At 43.5% G+C, this 16604-nt stretch overlaps 1 protein-coding gene across 7 annotated transcripts in view; it reads left to right on the forward strand.

Moving 5' to 3' along the window:
- LRRTM4 (leucine rich repeat transmembrane neuronal 4) overlaps positions 1-16604 on the forward strand; it is a 519233-nt gene that overhangs the window by 996 nt on the left and 501633 nt on the right. The gene's annotated exons all lie outside the window — the stretch shown is intronic.

Consider the following 16604-nt stretch of genomic DNA (forward strand, 5'->3'; position numbering starts at 1 on the left):
CCTTCTGACACAGTCATGGCAGCTGGAACGTGAGAGGTGGAGTTATTACTCTTCTGGACTTGTGCCCTACACTACAAGTACACCCATCTTAAGATCTTTAAGCCCAGTTGCACAATAAAATGCATTATTTATTTAAATAAGGGTGGAAAAGTAAAGGAAGAGCACTGCTACTTTACTGTTGGACTCAAAGCAGTTCTCCATGGGAATGCTGGGGAAGAAATACCCCTTCCTGCAGAGTTAACAGAAGCTGTGCTGCTAATAATGCTCCCTGTAAACACATTGAGAAAAGCTGATGGTATAAACAGCGGAGAAGTAAGAAACTCATGTGGGGACTTGTTCAGTTTCCCAGTAGCGAGAATCATTATTATCTTTACAACACCTACCAAGACAGTATGAAAGATAATGCCAAGACACAGTCGCTGTGATAAAGCATTTACACACGTGTTGTCTTGAAAAACCGTACGAAAGAGAGATTATGAACTTCAAAGAGCTGCCTTGAAGCTGGGAGTATTTATACAAAAGCTGTCGGAACTCTCCTTCCCTTGCTAAGACAGGATCAATCTTCACTTGAGCCACGTCTCTAAGTCAAAGCCTGAGTAATAGCCAGCCCTGAAACTTTGCTTTGAGTTTTGGCAGTTAGAGGGTTGGGATGGCACTGATGTCAGGCATGACTTCAAGGCCAGGTTGGATGGGTCTTGGGCAGCCTGATCTAGTGGGATGTCCCTACCCATGGCAGAGGGTGGAACTGGATGATCTTTAAGGTCCCTTCCAATTCAAACTGTTCTATGATTCTATGATTTATGTAGTAAAAGTGCGAATGTGTGCGCAGTCGTTTCCGATTCTGCAGTTCTGTAGGTATGTTTGCTTCGCTCGCTAGATACGCGCGTCATGGCACCGACCACAGAGGTTATTTTGAAAGGGTTTAGAGAAGCGCAGGTAAACTGAGGTGGTTCGTTCCTAGATGTTTCTCATTCTGAATTTAGAAACGCCTTTAAATAACGGAAAGGCTGACAAACTGAGAGCTGGGATAGATGTCATTCTTTGTCACCGAAGGAGAGCACTTAGGAGGACTTTAGTAGCTGAGAGTAGGGCAGCAGTGGGTCAGCTCAGGAGTGTAAGGATAGCTCAGACTATTCTGTGTTCAGCCTCAGCCTATGTGTGATATCGGTGCCTTTAGAGTCCTTGAAAATAAAATCTTAGGGTTCATTCAGTGTGATTGGGGTGTTTGTTTCCAATTGCGCGTGCCTGGACCATTATGCATTGAGAGTGTCGTGGGTGGGCCAGTCTGTTCCGGGAGTTTTATAGCATAGTGTATCTTGCCAATATGATTTGGCAAGAACCGGGTGAAATATGTTTAAAATACCCTCTGCTAATCAGCTTTCCTCGTGGCTTCAAAACTATGGGGTTGTTCTGGGGGAGACGGGGTGCTGGCAAGGGGTGGAGGTGAATTGTTGGAGTCATTGAGTGCCCGATTGAATGTGCTGGAAGGTGTTGGGTTTAGGCAGATGTTCTGAAATTTTGCAAATGCTCGTGCAAAGCAAAAGCTATCAAAATCTCATAGAATCACAGAATCACCAGGTTGGAAAGGACCCATTGGATCATCGAGTCCAACCATTCCTAACACTCCCTGAACCATGTCCCTCAGCACTTCATCCGCCCATTCCTTAAACACCTCCAGGGAAGGCGACTCCACCCCCTCCCTGGGCAGCTGTTCCAGTGCCCGATGACTCTTTCTGTGAAGAATTTTCTTCTGATATCCAGTCTGACCCTCCCCTGGCACAGCTTGAGGCCATTCCCCCTTGTCCTGTCCCTTGTCCCTTGGGAGAAGAGCCCAGCTCCCTCCTATCCACAACCTCCTTTCAGGCAGTTGTAGAGAGCAATAAGGTCTCCCCTCAGCCTCCTCTTCTCCAGGATAAACAACCCCAGGGCCCTCAGCCGCTCCTCGTCAGACGTTCTCCAGCCCCTCACCAGCTTCGTTGCTCTTCTCTGGACACACTCCAGAGCCTCAACATCCTTCTTGTGGTGAGGGGCCCAGAACTGAACACAGGACTCAAGGTGAGGTCTCCCCAGTGCTGAGTACAGAGGGAGAATCCCCTCCCTGGCCCTGCTGGTCACACCGTTTCTGATCCAAGCCAAGATGCCATTGGCCTTCTTGGCCCCCTGGGCACACTGCTGGCTCATGTTCAGTCGCTGTCAACCATCACCCCCAGGTCCTTCTCCTCCGTGCAGCTCTCCAGCCACTCTTCCCCCAGTCTGGAGCTGCACAGGGTTGTTGTGCCCCAAGTGCAGGACCCGGCATTTGGCCGTGTTGAACCTCATCCCATTGGTCTCAGCCCAGCGGTCCAGCCTGTTCGGATCCCTTTGCAGAGCCTCCCTACCCTCCAGCAGATCCAGCAGCTCATCTGCTAAGAAAGTGAAAACAACGTAGCGTTCTTTGATTAACTTTTTCAATGGGAACAGAATTAGGCTACCGCCCGGCATTTTTGCATATGATTTTATGTAAGACTCCTCAGCTAATTTTACCGACCTTATTCCCTATCTCATTTCATAGCCAGTGCCATTTAAATCAGGAGTGAAGTACGGCTGTTTAAGTTTTTTTTCTCTAATATATTTCTTGGTCTTGAAATGCTGACATCATAATTCTCTTTGTCCTTGTATTTAATAAGCCCAGAGCTGTCATGAAAACGTATCGGACCTTCTGAGTGATTCTTTGCTGTTCCATTCTCCTCGCATTCCCTGGCACAACTTGGCTCACTTGCCTCTTTGTGCTAAGATTCATAGTTGGAAACTTTTTTCTTTTACGGTCTGTATGTTTATTTTGCCCTCACTATTTTTGATGTGTATCTGCAGGGAGAAATGGGCTGCGGGTACACATAGACTGAATGGGCAATTCAGGAAAGGCTGAGTCTTACTAAAATAAGAGTTATGCAAACACATTTAACTTGTTTACTGAGCAAACATATATTCACAAAGCCTTGAGTTACACTGTTGGCTTCTCCTGCAATGTAGAGTGGAAATGAACACAGGGATAAGAGTAGGGAAAATAAAAGGAGGGATGATAAAAGTGCCATTTTCTCCTCTTAAGAACAAAGCTGGTTTACACTCGGCCGCAAACCCCTTCTTTCTTGGTAATATATATTTACAATGATTTAAGAATACTTCAGCATGCAAGATTTCTGAAGCTGTGCACATTTTGTAGGGTGTTGAATAAATGAAACTATCTTAGGTATTATCCTCCATCACTGTGCTACCTGGGCAACCTCAGGTCTTTACCCTGAACACGGCTCTATGAGTTAGGAAAGTTCTGTCGCCCTTTTCAGAAGGGAAGAATTAAGGAACAAAGAGGCTCAGACTGAAATTTCCTTTTTAGGCTCCTTGCCTTGATTTGAGGGAGAACAACGTTATCTAAATGTCTTCTGATTTTATTTCCTAGAATCATAGAATCCCCAGGTTGGAAAGGACCCACTGGATCATTGAGTCCAACCATTCCTAACACTCCCTTAAACCATGTCCCTCAGCACTTCATCCACCCATTCCTTAAACACCTCCAGGGAAGGCGACTCCACCCCCTCCCTGGGCAGCTGTTCCAGTGCCCGATGCTTCGGGTTAGAAAGGACCTCAAAGCCCATCCAGTTCCAACCTGCCTTCTGTTGGCAGGGACACCTCCCACTGGATCCGATTGCTCCAAATCCCATCCAACCTGGCCTTCAACCCCTCCAGGGATGGGGCAACCACCGCTGCTCTGGGCAACCTGTTCCAGGACCTCCCCACCCTCACAACAAAACATTTCTTCCCAAGATCTCTTCTCATCTCAATCCCCCCTCTTTCAGCTTGACATTGTTCCTCCTCATCCTATCCCTGCATTCCCTTATCAAGAGCCCCTTCTGAGCTTTCCTGGAGCCCCTTTCTGTACTGGAAGCCACTCTGAAGTCTCCCTACAGCCTTCTCCAGTTTGAACAACACCAACTCTCTCAGCCTGTCCTTGTACGGGAGGTGCTTCAGCCCTCAGATTGTTTTTGTGATGCAGTATTAGTTGATGCAACGTCTAAATTCTTTAAAAAAAATATATTAGCAGTGTCTATGAGTAAAGGAGGTTTTGGGTAATTCACTAAAAGTGAATTATTTTTTTTTTTAAATATACGTGTTATGAATTAATCCTTTTTGCAAAGTCGTAGTGCTCCACATTGCTTCAGAGTCACAGGAAGACTTTTTTTTTTCCCCCAGGTCAGCAAATGCTTGTAGGTTTTGATAGATATTCTCAATTATGTCTCCAGAAATGAATTATGAGGTGTGAAAGGAGCAGAATACATACACTGAGTCTTTAGGGGATTCAACTATGGGGACCTAAAGCTCTTTCTGAAAGGAGAAGGTTATAGAATTGGGGAAAGAAAAACCAGCCTGATTACTTGGACGGGCAGTGCTTCTGAAGGCTGATGTGGAGGGCACGTTGTACATATTTGTAGGTGTATTCATGTTGATGGAAAATATTTTATCAGCATGTCCTTTTTTTTCCAAAAATAAACAACCAAACAGGTTTTCATCAAATGTGACTTCCCAAAGGAAATGACTTCTTATAAACATGTTTTGATGTTCTTTGATAAGAAGACAAATTCCGTATTTACGCAATACAGACATTCTCCCTCCAGTACCATTTTGTGTCATCTTACGTGTGTACAGTGAGCGTGGGACTGACTGAGACTCCAGAACTTGGATTTCAACCGCATCCATGGTAGGGCCCTGCTTCAAGATGTTGATCGAGTTAAATAACTTGGGTATAGTTTCATATTTACACAGTGGAAAATAAGAAAATGATTTCTTCAATTACTTTCAGCTTTGCTAATGATTGTTGTATCCATTGGCTATTTATATATTACCTCTAATATTATTCAGTAATAATCACACGTGCAGGTACTACATAATCTCACAGCCCAGAAGGCCAACCCTACCCTGGGCTGCATCCAAAGCAGCGTGGCCAACAGGATGAGGGAGGAGATTCGGCCCCTCTGTTCCTCTCTTGTGAGGCCTCATCTGGAGGATTGTGTCCAGTTCTGGAATCCTCAAAGTAAGTGGGAGATGGAACTGTTGGAAGATAGAGTGATCCAAGAGCTGTAGCACCTCCCGTACAAGGACAGGCTGAGAGAGTTGGGGTTGTTCAGCCTGGAGAAGAGAAGGCTCCGGGGAGGCCTTAGAGCAGCTTCCAGCACCTGAAGGGGCACAACAAAGCTGAGAAGGGGCTGTTTGTAAAGGTTTGTGGGGATAGGACAAGGGGGAACAGGGATAAACTGCAGAGGGGCAGATTTAGACTGGACATAAGGAGGAATTCCTTCACCATGAGAGTGGGGAGGCCCTTGAACTGGTTGCTCAGGGAGGTTGTGGTTGCCCCATCCCTGGAGGGGTTCCAGGCCAGGTTGGATGGGGTTTGGAGCCCCTGATCCAGTGGGAGGTGTCCCTGCCCATGGCAGGGGGTGGAACTGGATGATCTTTAAGGTCCCTTCCAACCCAAACCATTCTATGATTCTATAATAATAAATTACACTGATTGTTATGGGATTCAGAGAAGACCAAGCATCGGATTGCTATGTATTTTCTGTCATAACTGAATGCCTTATCTTCCTCAAGAAATCTGCTTTTTTCGTGCACAAAACTTCATTATTTTTGCAGAGAGTAGATGTTGTGGAAAAGGTCTCTTGCAGGTCACTCAAACAGCATGAAGTGGCTTAACTGGTTTTTGCTGGTGAGACTATTTTGGGGATGCGTACCTGTAAGCCCAGCAGGTAATGTAATGTCCTGGTTGGCAGTCGTCGAGAGATGCCGGAACTGAAAGATTTGTCTTAGTCTGTGTGGCTTCCCTTGAATTTTAGGTCGATTTAATCTGGGGAGGGAGGGGAAGCCAAGCTGCTGGTGCCTGAGAAAAGGGAAAAAAAGGCTAGAGATGTCCGTTACTCTTTGTCAGTGGAGATAAGAGGATTGTCTTCACTCTCATCCATTTCCTTTCTATATAATTTGCAGCCCTTGAAAGTAGATTTTTTTTATTTTTTGAAAATAGAACATCTTGAGGGTTCCAGACAGCATCTTTAATACTGCTGTATTAAGACCTGATTCTGAAACCCAGCCTTGTCCTGTGCAGCCCAAGTTAAACCAAACCAGTTTGCTTTTTTTGCTCTGGTTGTGTTTTTGTCTTTGCTTCTTTCCTCTGGACTTCAGTAGATGCGAATCCATTATTGGTTTGTATTTGTTCAAGACAAATGCAGCTCTGTAACCAAATTCTTCCTCGTGCTGGAGAAGAGTGCTGTGTCTTTAGTGGTCAGGATCTTCCAACATGGAAAAACTTTAAAGAAGCCCTTAATCTGTGAAACTTTAGGCACTTTAGGAGCTTCCAAGAGCTTTGTTCTTTCTAATATCTTGTTTTTATGTGTCTATGGACACTGGGTTTTTTTCCCCTGTACTTTTAATGAACAAATAAAATCAAAATATGGTCCCTCCAAATGAAATAGTAGTAATTACGTTTACATTAAGCCATAGTCAGAAGTTTGAGGACTATATTGATTTTAAACCTGCTGGTGTCCTACGCAAGGATAAAGCGAACTTAAATGGAAGCTGAGCAGCACGGTTAAGGACTACAGTTTAACAGCAAAAGGTGATTTTTATGAGGATTTATTTTACATTCCTAAGGCTTATTCTACTGCTCAGTAGTGCAGATCACTTTGGCACTTTTCAGTTCCATTAAAAATACAGATTTTAACAGAAACAAGACTGTAGTGTGCGTGAAAGGCTACAATTAAAGCCTTGGGTATTGAACAGTAAATGGGAAGAGCTGGTTTGGGGCGGCAGAAGAAAGAATGCGCTAAGTGCATCCCTCCTATTTGAAGCTCTGTAGTGCTTCTCGCTGTATTGATGATGAGCTCAAGCAGAGCTGTGTAACGTAATGACTAAGCAAGCAGCGTGGTTGGTACTTCACCCTGGGTTTTCTACAGGCATTTATTTCTAGGGTATTCATGGTCTGTGGAACGGTTACCTCCCACGGGGAAAATAGAACATCTTGAGGGTTTCGGTCTTTAATACTGCTGTGGCCAAAGTCTCATAATAAAATGTTGTCCCTAAAACAAGAGGGGAGGGAAAACAGCCACAGACTGAGCCACCATCACAGGGTCTTTCATTGAGGAAATGCACCTATTTTGGATCGGTTGTGACTGTATTTGTGTTCACTGGGTCAGTCTTCAATTTAACAAGAGCTGCAAAGCCTCAATGTGGAGAAAAGAGTTTGGGAGCAGTTTGAGATGCGTGGGAGCCGCTGTATCAAACCCCGTAACATACGGGCATGGCAGTTACTGCTCTTTGAAATGCTTTCAGTGGAATGAAGCCTTCCAAGAATATCATGTAGAGAGTAATGAACAGAATTAATAATACTAAGAAATGAATAAAACTAATAGTTTTGCCCAAGCTTCTGTATAGAATCATTGAATGCTTTGGGTTGGAAGGGACATTTACAGCTCTTCTGGTCCAACCTCCCAGCGGGAGCGGGGACTTCTTCAACCAGATCAGGTTGCTCAGAGCCCCATCCAACCTGACCTGGAATGTTTCCAGGGACTGGGCTTCCGCTGCCTCCCTGGGCAACCTGGGCCAGCGTTTCACCATCTGCATTTTGAAAAATTTCTTCTTATATCCAACCTAAATCTCCTCTCCCTTAGCTTAAAACCATTACTCTTTGTCCCGTCACAACAGCCCTTGCTAATCTGTCCCCGGCTTTCCTGCAGCCCGTTTCAGTCCTGGAAGCTGCTCTAAGGTCTCCTCAGAGCCTTCTCTTCTCCAGGTTGAACATCCCCAGCTCTCTCAGCCTGGCCTCGTGCAGGAGGTGCTCCAGCCCTCGGATCATCTCCGTGGCCTCCTGTGGATTCTCTCCAACAGCTCCATGTCCTTCCTGTGCTGAGGAGGTGTATGCAGCACCTGAATTTGAAGTTGTATGGTAACAAGCTTGGAGGCATATTTGGTGAAGTTATACTAACGATGGAAATATAGTAAAGCTGCTAAACTCTGGGAGTTCATCAGTTTTCCCCTTCTCTCCTCATTCTGGCAGGAGCCATTTACAACTGCCTTTTTTAGCCACAGGAAATCCCTTCTCTGGAGCTGAAGAGATGTGTGAAATGTATTCCCTCTGAAGGCAACATCTGTGCTGCTTTGTGAATCTTAGCCAGAAAGGGTGCTGTATATGCTAATCAGCGCAACCACGTTAGTGGCAAGGAATGATGATTATTTTCAGGTGGGAGTAGGTGCTGTTTGACACCTAGGGAAGTAAGATTGAGACCGTAAATTAATGCAGAACTCTGCAAAGCTGTACTGCTCCAAGTTGTCTTTTTTTCTTTCTGTTTAGTTGCTTGCCTGAGTGCGATTAGACTTAAAAAAAAAGAGGAAAAAAACATTCACATTAGTAAAAGTCTTCAGTTAATCAGAATTTGATTACAATAAGAGCTCAGAAATCATAGTACAGTGTTGTTAATTATCAGGAATAATAATTGTATGTTGAAATAATTGCAGTAAACAGCCCAGCTGGAAAAAAAATTGTTCAGATTTTCAGACACTAAACTGTATACTTCGAGCTTTTTTTCTATCCCTGTCCGTTAATTGCTTCATCCTTTATTTAATTCTTACTTTATATTAATTAAACACCTGATCTTTACTGACTAAGTAAGTATATCATTGTCCTAGGAATTTTCTAGACACGTGGGAAACCACTGTTCGCTGAAACACTTCCTAAATCTCTGTGCCCGGTTTGTGTAGTTATAGTAATATTTCCATGTCTTGGCTATTGAAGGTACTATTTTTTCCAGCCCATCCCAGTTTCAGGTGAAACCAATTGACATTGGCTGCACACTGGACTGACAGAGTCAGCAGAGGACTCCCTGGTCCTGTGAGTTTCTGTCTTGAGCTTTCAGAAAAACACATTTCCTTCCAAAATCTTTGGGCCCTGGTGTTGTTAGCTGTTCTTAAACCCAGTCTTCCTTCCTTGCCTTCAGTTTAGGATTACTGGACTTCAAGATGATTAAACCCACTGTGTATGTCTGAATGTTCTCCTCTACTGTAAGTGAGAAAGTTCTCTAATGGATTATAGATTCCTGTCTCATTTTCTGAGTACCTCAGTGTATAAACCTGTTGAGGTGAAACTATGATGTTCAGGCTGAAATTTTCCGTTCTGGCAAAGCCGTGATCTACCAGGAATGAGAAATCCATAGGTTTGTTGATTTTATGACTTCCTGCACGGACACTTTCACTGTAAGAAAGATCACTGGACAGAGCTTAAGTGCATTGAAATGATAAGGTGTCGCCCACCAAGGTGTGGGCTGCATCAAAAGAGCATGGCTGGCAGGGCGAGGGAGGGGATTCTGCCCCTCTGTTCCTCTCCTGGGAGACCTCATCTGGACTATTGTGTCCAGTTCTGGAATCCTTACCATAAGGAGGACATGGAGATATTGGAATGGGTCCAGAGGAGGCTACAAGGGTGATCCGAGGGCTGGAGGACCTCCCATCCGAGGACAGGCTGAGAGAGTTGGGGTTGTTCAGTCTGGAGAAGAGAAGGCTCTGAGGAGATCTTATAGCGACCTTCCAGTATTTGAAGGGGCTACAGGAAAGCTGGAGAGGGGCTGTTCATAAAGGCTTGTGGGGATGGGATGAGGGACAATGAGTATAAACTGGAGAGGGACAGATTTAGACTGGACACATGGAGGAATTTCTTCAGGATGAGAGAGATTGCCCAGAGCAGTGGTGGCTGCCCCATCTCTGAATGTTCAAGGCCAGGTTGGATGGGACTTGGAGCCCCTGATCCAGTGGGAGGTGTCCCGGCCCGTGGCAGGAGGTTGGACCTGGATGATCTTTAAGGTCCCTTCCATCCCAAACTATTCTATGATTCTATGCATGTGGAGCATTGTGAAGGATCGTTGGATAAATAGGAATTTGTCATGGTAGACAATGATCTGTGAATGTCTTTGCGTTCTAAATTTAGCTCTTGAAATAGCTTTAAGGAGTTCATAAGCCTCTTGTTCCCCTGCCAGGGGTTTGTATTGCAAATGAAAAATATGGGACATGGGGTGCTGGCAAGAAATTCAAAGGACAAAGGTTTAATTCTTCATGAATTTGTGTGATTTGCTTAAACTTTGGCTGTGCTGGAAGGTCTCTTGGAGATACTTTCACGCAGGGTGAGGATACGGATGTTTAACTGAGGTGAGTGGTGTGTTTGGGTGGAAGACATACGATTCTCAGCATCATGATTCAGGATCCTCTTCATGTTAAGTAATAGTTGGCACTATAAAATATCGACTCCGCTCATCCTTTATGACCTTGACAATAATAAAAGATCCCCTCTGTGTAATGTTAGAATGTTGAAATATGTATTCACTATAGCTCATAAATTAGTTGGTGGATTTTTGCAGGTGTTGAATTTTAGTTTGTAAAAAAAAAAAAAGAAGAAAAAATGAATTGTTTTTTTAGACCTCTAAACGTGATGGTCTATGTGAGTGTTAAAGCCATGGATGCGTATGTAACTTGGATCAATAATGACTCTGTTTCTAATATCAAAATGACAAACCCAGCATTTTTGAAGAAATGGAATGCTATTGATTTACAGAGTTGGTACAATTAAAAGAAAATACCCAACAAATAATTGAAATTACTTTGTCTGTGTGGTTTTGAATGTGCATCCTCTTGGGTTACAAGGAATGAAAATATAGCTGATTACTGATGTGATTGTGTGTTCATGTGTGCTGCTAAAAATCAACTTGAACTTTTCACTTTCAAAATAAATGGTTATAAATGGCAAAATGGTTTCAAGAGCTGCAATACACGCCACGAGGGATGGAGCAGTGAAGCAAATTATTAATTGCATTGGGAGATGGGCAAATTTAGTGCTTTATGATGAATATTGGTAGTGGCTATGTCTTAAATCATAGAATTGTAGAATGGTTTGGGTTGGAAGAGACCTCAAAGCCCATCCAGTTCCACCTCCCTGCCACTATGAGGGACACCTCCTACTGGCTCAGGGGCTCTAAGCCCCACGCAACCTGGGCTTGAACCCCTCCAGGGATGGGGCAGCCACCACTGCTCTGGACAACCTCACAGCAAAACATTTCTTCCCCAGATCTTTCCTCTTTCAGCTTATAACCATCCTCCCTCGTCCTATCACTATGCTCTACTGATAAAGAAACATGAGATTGCACGGTCTCATAGCTTAGTAGGATAGTAGCGTAGGAATTGGATTTGGTTTCCAGTTCTTCCACAGAAATACCGGGTGACCTAAACCTGTTCAACAAGGAGTTAAATGTTGCGTAACAGTTGCAAAGAGTCTGAGCTTGAACTAAGGAATGAACTCGTTTCATCAAGGCTGTTTAGAGAAATCTTCAAGATCTTTCATCCTGAAAAGGGGCCAAAATTCTTCACTGCTCAAGTAAAACTTTGAATCCATGCAATCTTGCCATACAGGTATTTATGAAATTATAGTCCTATCAGGAGTTCTTATGGGAGAAGTTCATCTTCGTTTAGAATTGACCAACAGAGAGCTCCTTATTTGATCTCTATTTAAGGCTTACCTTGAGATGACACTAGAGAGGTAAATTGCCCTTCCCAAATAGTAAGAGGAGCGTAATGACTTGAAATAGATAGATAGCATGACCGTGTGAGGTTTTTTGCTTTGATAATACAGTAGACATGTTTTCATTAAGTGTAGGCATAGAAACAAAATACTTCAGCTTTTGGGTAACAGGTTGAAATTGTAGAAGAGCCAATCATGTGAGGCACTGTGCCTTTTATATCATAAAATAGACATTTTTTCAACTGCATATCTGCAACTATTGGGAGAAAAATCAAGGTTTGGAAGAGCTGTCTGTACCCTTTACGATTCGACTAACCCATCCAATTCCTCATATCTACCTTTCCATTCATCCTGCCCTTGTCTCGAGGGTACTTCAGCTTTTGTTGTAATTCACATGCATAACCATAAACTCATAAATTATAATTTTCAGTAAGAGAAGTGCTAGAAAACTATTCATCAGCCTGGCAGGTCGTTAGCTTCAGGTGTGAACCTGGGCTTTGTTTTGTCAGTGAAATAGAACTTATTAATTATGCTCTGTTGCTCACTCTGCATTGTTAAAGGTGTGTGTGGATAAACACTATCGTACTTGAAGTTAAAATAACTGTACTCACCTGGAGCCCTGCATCCAGTTCTGGGGTCCTCAGCACAGGAAGGACCTGGAGCTGTTGGAGCGAGTCCAGAGGAGTCCACGGAGATGATCTGAGAGCTGGAGAACCTCCTGTATGAGGACAGGCTGAGAGAGTTGGGGTTGTTCAGCCTGAGGAGACCTTAGAGCATCTTCCAGTACAGAAATGGGCTTCAGGAAAGCTGAGGTGGTGTTCTGGATCAGGAAGTTCGGGGTAGGACAAGGGGGAATAGTTTTAAGCTGAAAGAAGGGAGATTGAGATGATGTCTTCAGAAGAAATGAGGGTTTGATGCCCTGGCCCAGGTTGCCCAGAGCAGTGGTGGCTGCTCCATCCCTGGAGGGGTTCCAGGCCAGGTTGGATGGGGCTTGGAGCCCCTGATCCAGTGGGAGGTGTCCCTGCCCATGGCAGGGGGTGGAACTGGATGGGCTTTGAGCTCCCTTCCAATCCAAATCTTTCTGTGAAAACAGGATTCTTTCCGCAATTTTTTTTTTTTAAGGGCATCTCTGCTTCAGTAGGAAGAATGTTCTCAGGCTATAAAGAAGTAATTCCAGTTCAGATATAATCTCTAAGGGGCCTATTAGTTTTTTGGTTGCTGGCCCTGTAGTAGGATTACACAGCAATGCAGAGGGATTGTATTTGTCAAAAATGACAGTTTTCCCAAGAAATCCAGACTGGTGGAGCTGTAGGAGACTCTCTAGGAGAGACGGCAATATAGAAAATAAACTTGTTGAGTGGATAAAGGCTTGCTTCAAGGATCACAGAGTGGGAATTAATCGAATAAGGATTTCATATCCTGAGAACATACTGGTTAAAATTGGTGTTTATCAGGATTCCAAAGGCAGTTAATAAATTGCTAGAAATAGAGGGATGAAATGGAAGGAAAGACTCACTCCTCAGGCATAAGGGTGACTCGAGATGCGGTTTTGCTGCTTATCCTGAAGGCACTCAGGATACTCAGATCTCAGAGGCTTTTTCTCTCTCAAGTTCCTGCAGTGGTGCTGGGGTTCCCCGAGGATGGTGTGGGTTCTTCAGGGAAGGGAAGAGTTTTAACGTAGGCAATTAAATCTGCTGAGGAGATTCGGGATAGGAATGGTGCAACGAGAGGAGAAGATGATGAAAACTTGTAACAGATGAGAGCCGTCAGAATTTTAAAGTGTTTTCTGCCGGAGATGAGGATTGGAAGTCTTCTTTCACTTTAAAATTCAATGTAGGAATAAACTAGATTGTGGCATTACTTGTAGCATAATCATACCCAAGCCAAGACTGAGATGTTTGTACCAGTTAACTTCTGCCTAAATCTTCATAATGGCAAAGGAATGAATTATGCCGGTTTTATAGCATTGCCTTCCCTAAGAAAAATGAAAGTGGGCTTAATTATCTTAATAAATAAGCATTTTTAAACTGAAAAGTATGTGTAAAAGCCAACGAACACGGTTTGATATGTGTGCCTGTGTTTGCCTAAACCTTAAATCATTTCTTCTATATCTTCCTATCACCACAATAATAGGAAAGACAATGTATTCTTACAGGAAATCATGTGTATGTATATGGATTTTTTTTCCTCTGCTGAGAAAAACAGTAATTACGTGGTGAGGAACATTTGCTGAATGCGTGTAACTGAATTACAGATGTCATAAATGACAGCTATGCAACAGCAATTGAAATGAACGTTTCACTCCTTTTTATGAACTGGAATAGAAAATCTGAAGGCATTATATGGGAACTTGAGATATGCAAGAAGGAAACATTGGTCGAAGTGTCCCAAATGGTCTCTTTGACCTTAACGGGTGAATGCCAACCTGTGTACGGAGCCAGCCAAACGCATCTAATAGCTTTATTCAGACTTAAACTGGTGGCACGCAGAGCCAAGCCAGGATAAATTCTGCCCTACAGGGTGACCTTCATATTTTTTCCACTAGATTAAAGCGTGGAAATTCAGTTGTTTGTTTCACAGGAAACTTAAATTGTCTTATGGTATCGGTAAATGAAAAAAAAACCCGCTTTTTGCATTAAAACCTTTGTTGGATAAGTCAGAACACAGAAAAATGTTTGACAAACAGCATGCAGACCGTGTGTAGTTATATTTCAGTCGGTGGCAAGGTCATTACCCGTTGGCTCAAGGTAGAGTGGAAGATGCTATGAATTTAAATAAGACCCTCATGCTCCCTATGAACCCCCTCCTCACCTGACAAACTACGGTATGCAATTAAGAGTGTGCATCCCTTTGAGAAAAACAGGTTTATTAAATTGGGGATTAAAGATAGGGAATTGTTGATTTCTATCTCTCTCGCAGACAAGATCCAATTTAGCTGATAGAGAGCTGAACCTGAGGAGAATTCCCTAAGTTGTTTGTTTTCTTCACAGCTACGTAGCTAATATTTAATTTGCAAAACATCTTGGTTTTGTGCCTTTTTATCTGTCGTGATGATTATGGGAAAACATCGAGATAACTTTTGGCATTTTATTCAGCTTCTAGAAACGACCCAGGCTTTCTGACGGCCAGCAGTAGCCATGGGTGTCTAATTCCAGAAACTTCCAAGTGGGTTCTGAATGCCCAACCCCTCCTGGCTTTGCTGGGGATTCTGCACCAAATGTGTATTTTTCCTGGTTTTGTAAATCTCTTAATAGCCTAAAAGAGTTATAGAGTTTACAAAGGACACATGGAATCCCCAAACTGGTCATGGAGCTCCCAAGGTCACTGCTGTTGCAGCATAGATGGGCAGGAAGAGAAGACTGTGGTGTTGCTTAGACCAGAAGAGCCTGGGGAACTTATTACAAAAAATATGAATTAAAAAAAATAAAATTAAAAATTATTCCTTCTATTTCATCAGGGAGAACCCAAATTTTCCAAAGCAATTTTCGTCTTTTATCAAGGTCTTGGTAGTCTTTTACCATTTTTGGTTTAGAAGACCCACAGGAATAACTCATGAACCGAGTTTAGAAGACAGTATAACTATGGGAATTCAACAGAGTGATTTATAGAAGCATTTCTGTTTCCCTCAAGATTGCACGAGTAAAGTGCATTGCAAATACTGAAGATTCCTACGAGGTGGAAAAATCATTACTTCCATGTGATGGATTTGTAGATGAGATGGGAGGAAATTAGCGGCTAGTTGTGATGTAGAAAGTAATATATATAGTTAGGTGATCAACTTGCATTGAAACGTTATTAACTCTGATAATGCACTTTTGGATTTCCCAGACTAAAATGAGGACTCTAGCATGGAAACGCTCTCCATTAGCTTCTAAGTGCGAGCTGGGAGTGGATGCTAATAGAATTAAGGTTGGAAAAGACCTCTAAGATCATCCAGTCTAACTGCTTTTTTTCCCTTAGCCTGTATTCCGTGGTTTATCTTCTCACGCTACTTAGGATACTCTGGATTGGACTTCAGTGTGGCCAATAGAGAGAGGGAGCTGATTCTGCTCCTCTGTTCCTCTCTTGAGAGACCTCATCTAGAGTGTTGTGCCCAGTTCTGGAATCCTCAACATAAAAAGGAGATGGAGCTGTTGGAACGGGTCCAGAGGAGGCTACAAAGATGATCGGAGGGCTGGAGCACCTTCCATGTGAGGACAGGCTGAGAGAGTTGGGGTTGTTCAGCCTGAGAAGAGAAGGCTCCACGGAGACCTTAGAGTGACCTTCCAGTGCCTGAAGGGGCTCCAAGAAAGCTGTGGGGGAACTGTTTACAAAGGTTTGGAGTTATGGGACAAAGGACAATGGGTATAAACTGGAGAAGGGCAGATTTAGACTGGACATAAGGAAGAATTTCTTCACAATGAGAGCGGTGAGACACTGGCCCAGGTTGCCCAGGGAAGTTATGGCTGCCCCATCCCTGGAGGGGTTCCAGGCCAGGTTGGATGGGGCTTGGAGCCCCTGAGCCAGTGGGAGGTGTCCCTGCCCATGGCAGGGGTGGAACTGGGTGATCTTAAAGGTCCCTTCCAACCCAAACTGTTATATGAATCTATGATACTATGCTTCCCTGAAACAAGTGCTCTGCAACAGGGAGCAAATTGAGGCATGATGGCATTTCAGCTAGAAATGAAGCAAAGTGAAATTAAACACAAGTAGTAATACCATTTATTTTAATTAAAAAAAAAAGAGCTAAATATCTACATGAGGATACATACAGTGAAATGTTTCAGTTTAGCTTATTGCTCTGCTGGTGGAAATAATATCGTGTTCCTCCCCCTGACCACCCTGTGTTACGGAACGCTCTGTCGGAAGCTGCAGTCAAATGTGTGTGAAAGAGCTGTTTTTAATTTTCTGTCTATTATTTGGTTGACTGAATCTGGTGTTTGCAATTTGATATCTGGGTGTCTACAGATCAGCAATAATTCAGGTTAGATGTTTGCCTGTTCAAGGGAGAGCGGATGCCTTGATGTGGGGAAGTGGGGCGGGCGGTTTG

The sequence above is a fragment of the Cuculus canorus genome, chromosome 26 (assembly GCF_017976375.1).
Source record: "Cuculus canorus isolate bCucCan1 chromosome 26, bCucCan1.pri, whole genome shotgun sequence".
In the NCBI taxonomy this organism is placed as follows: domain Eukaryota; kingdom Metazoa; phylum Chordata; class Aves; order Cuculiformes; family Cuculidae; genus Cuculus; species Cuculus canorus.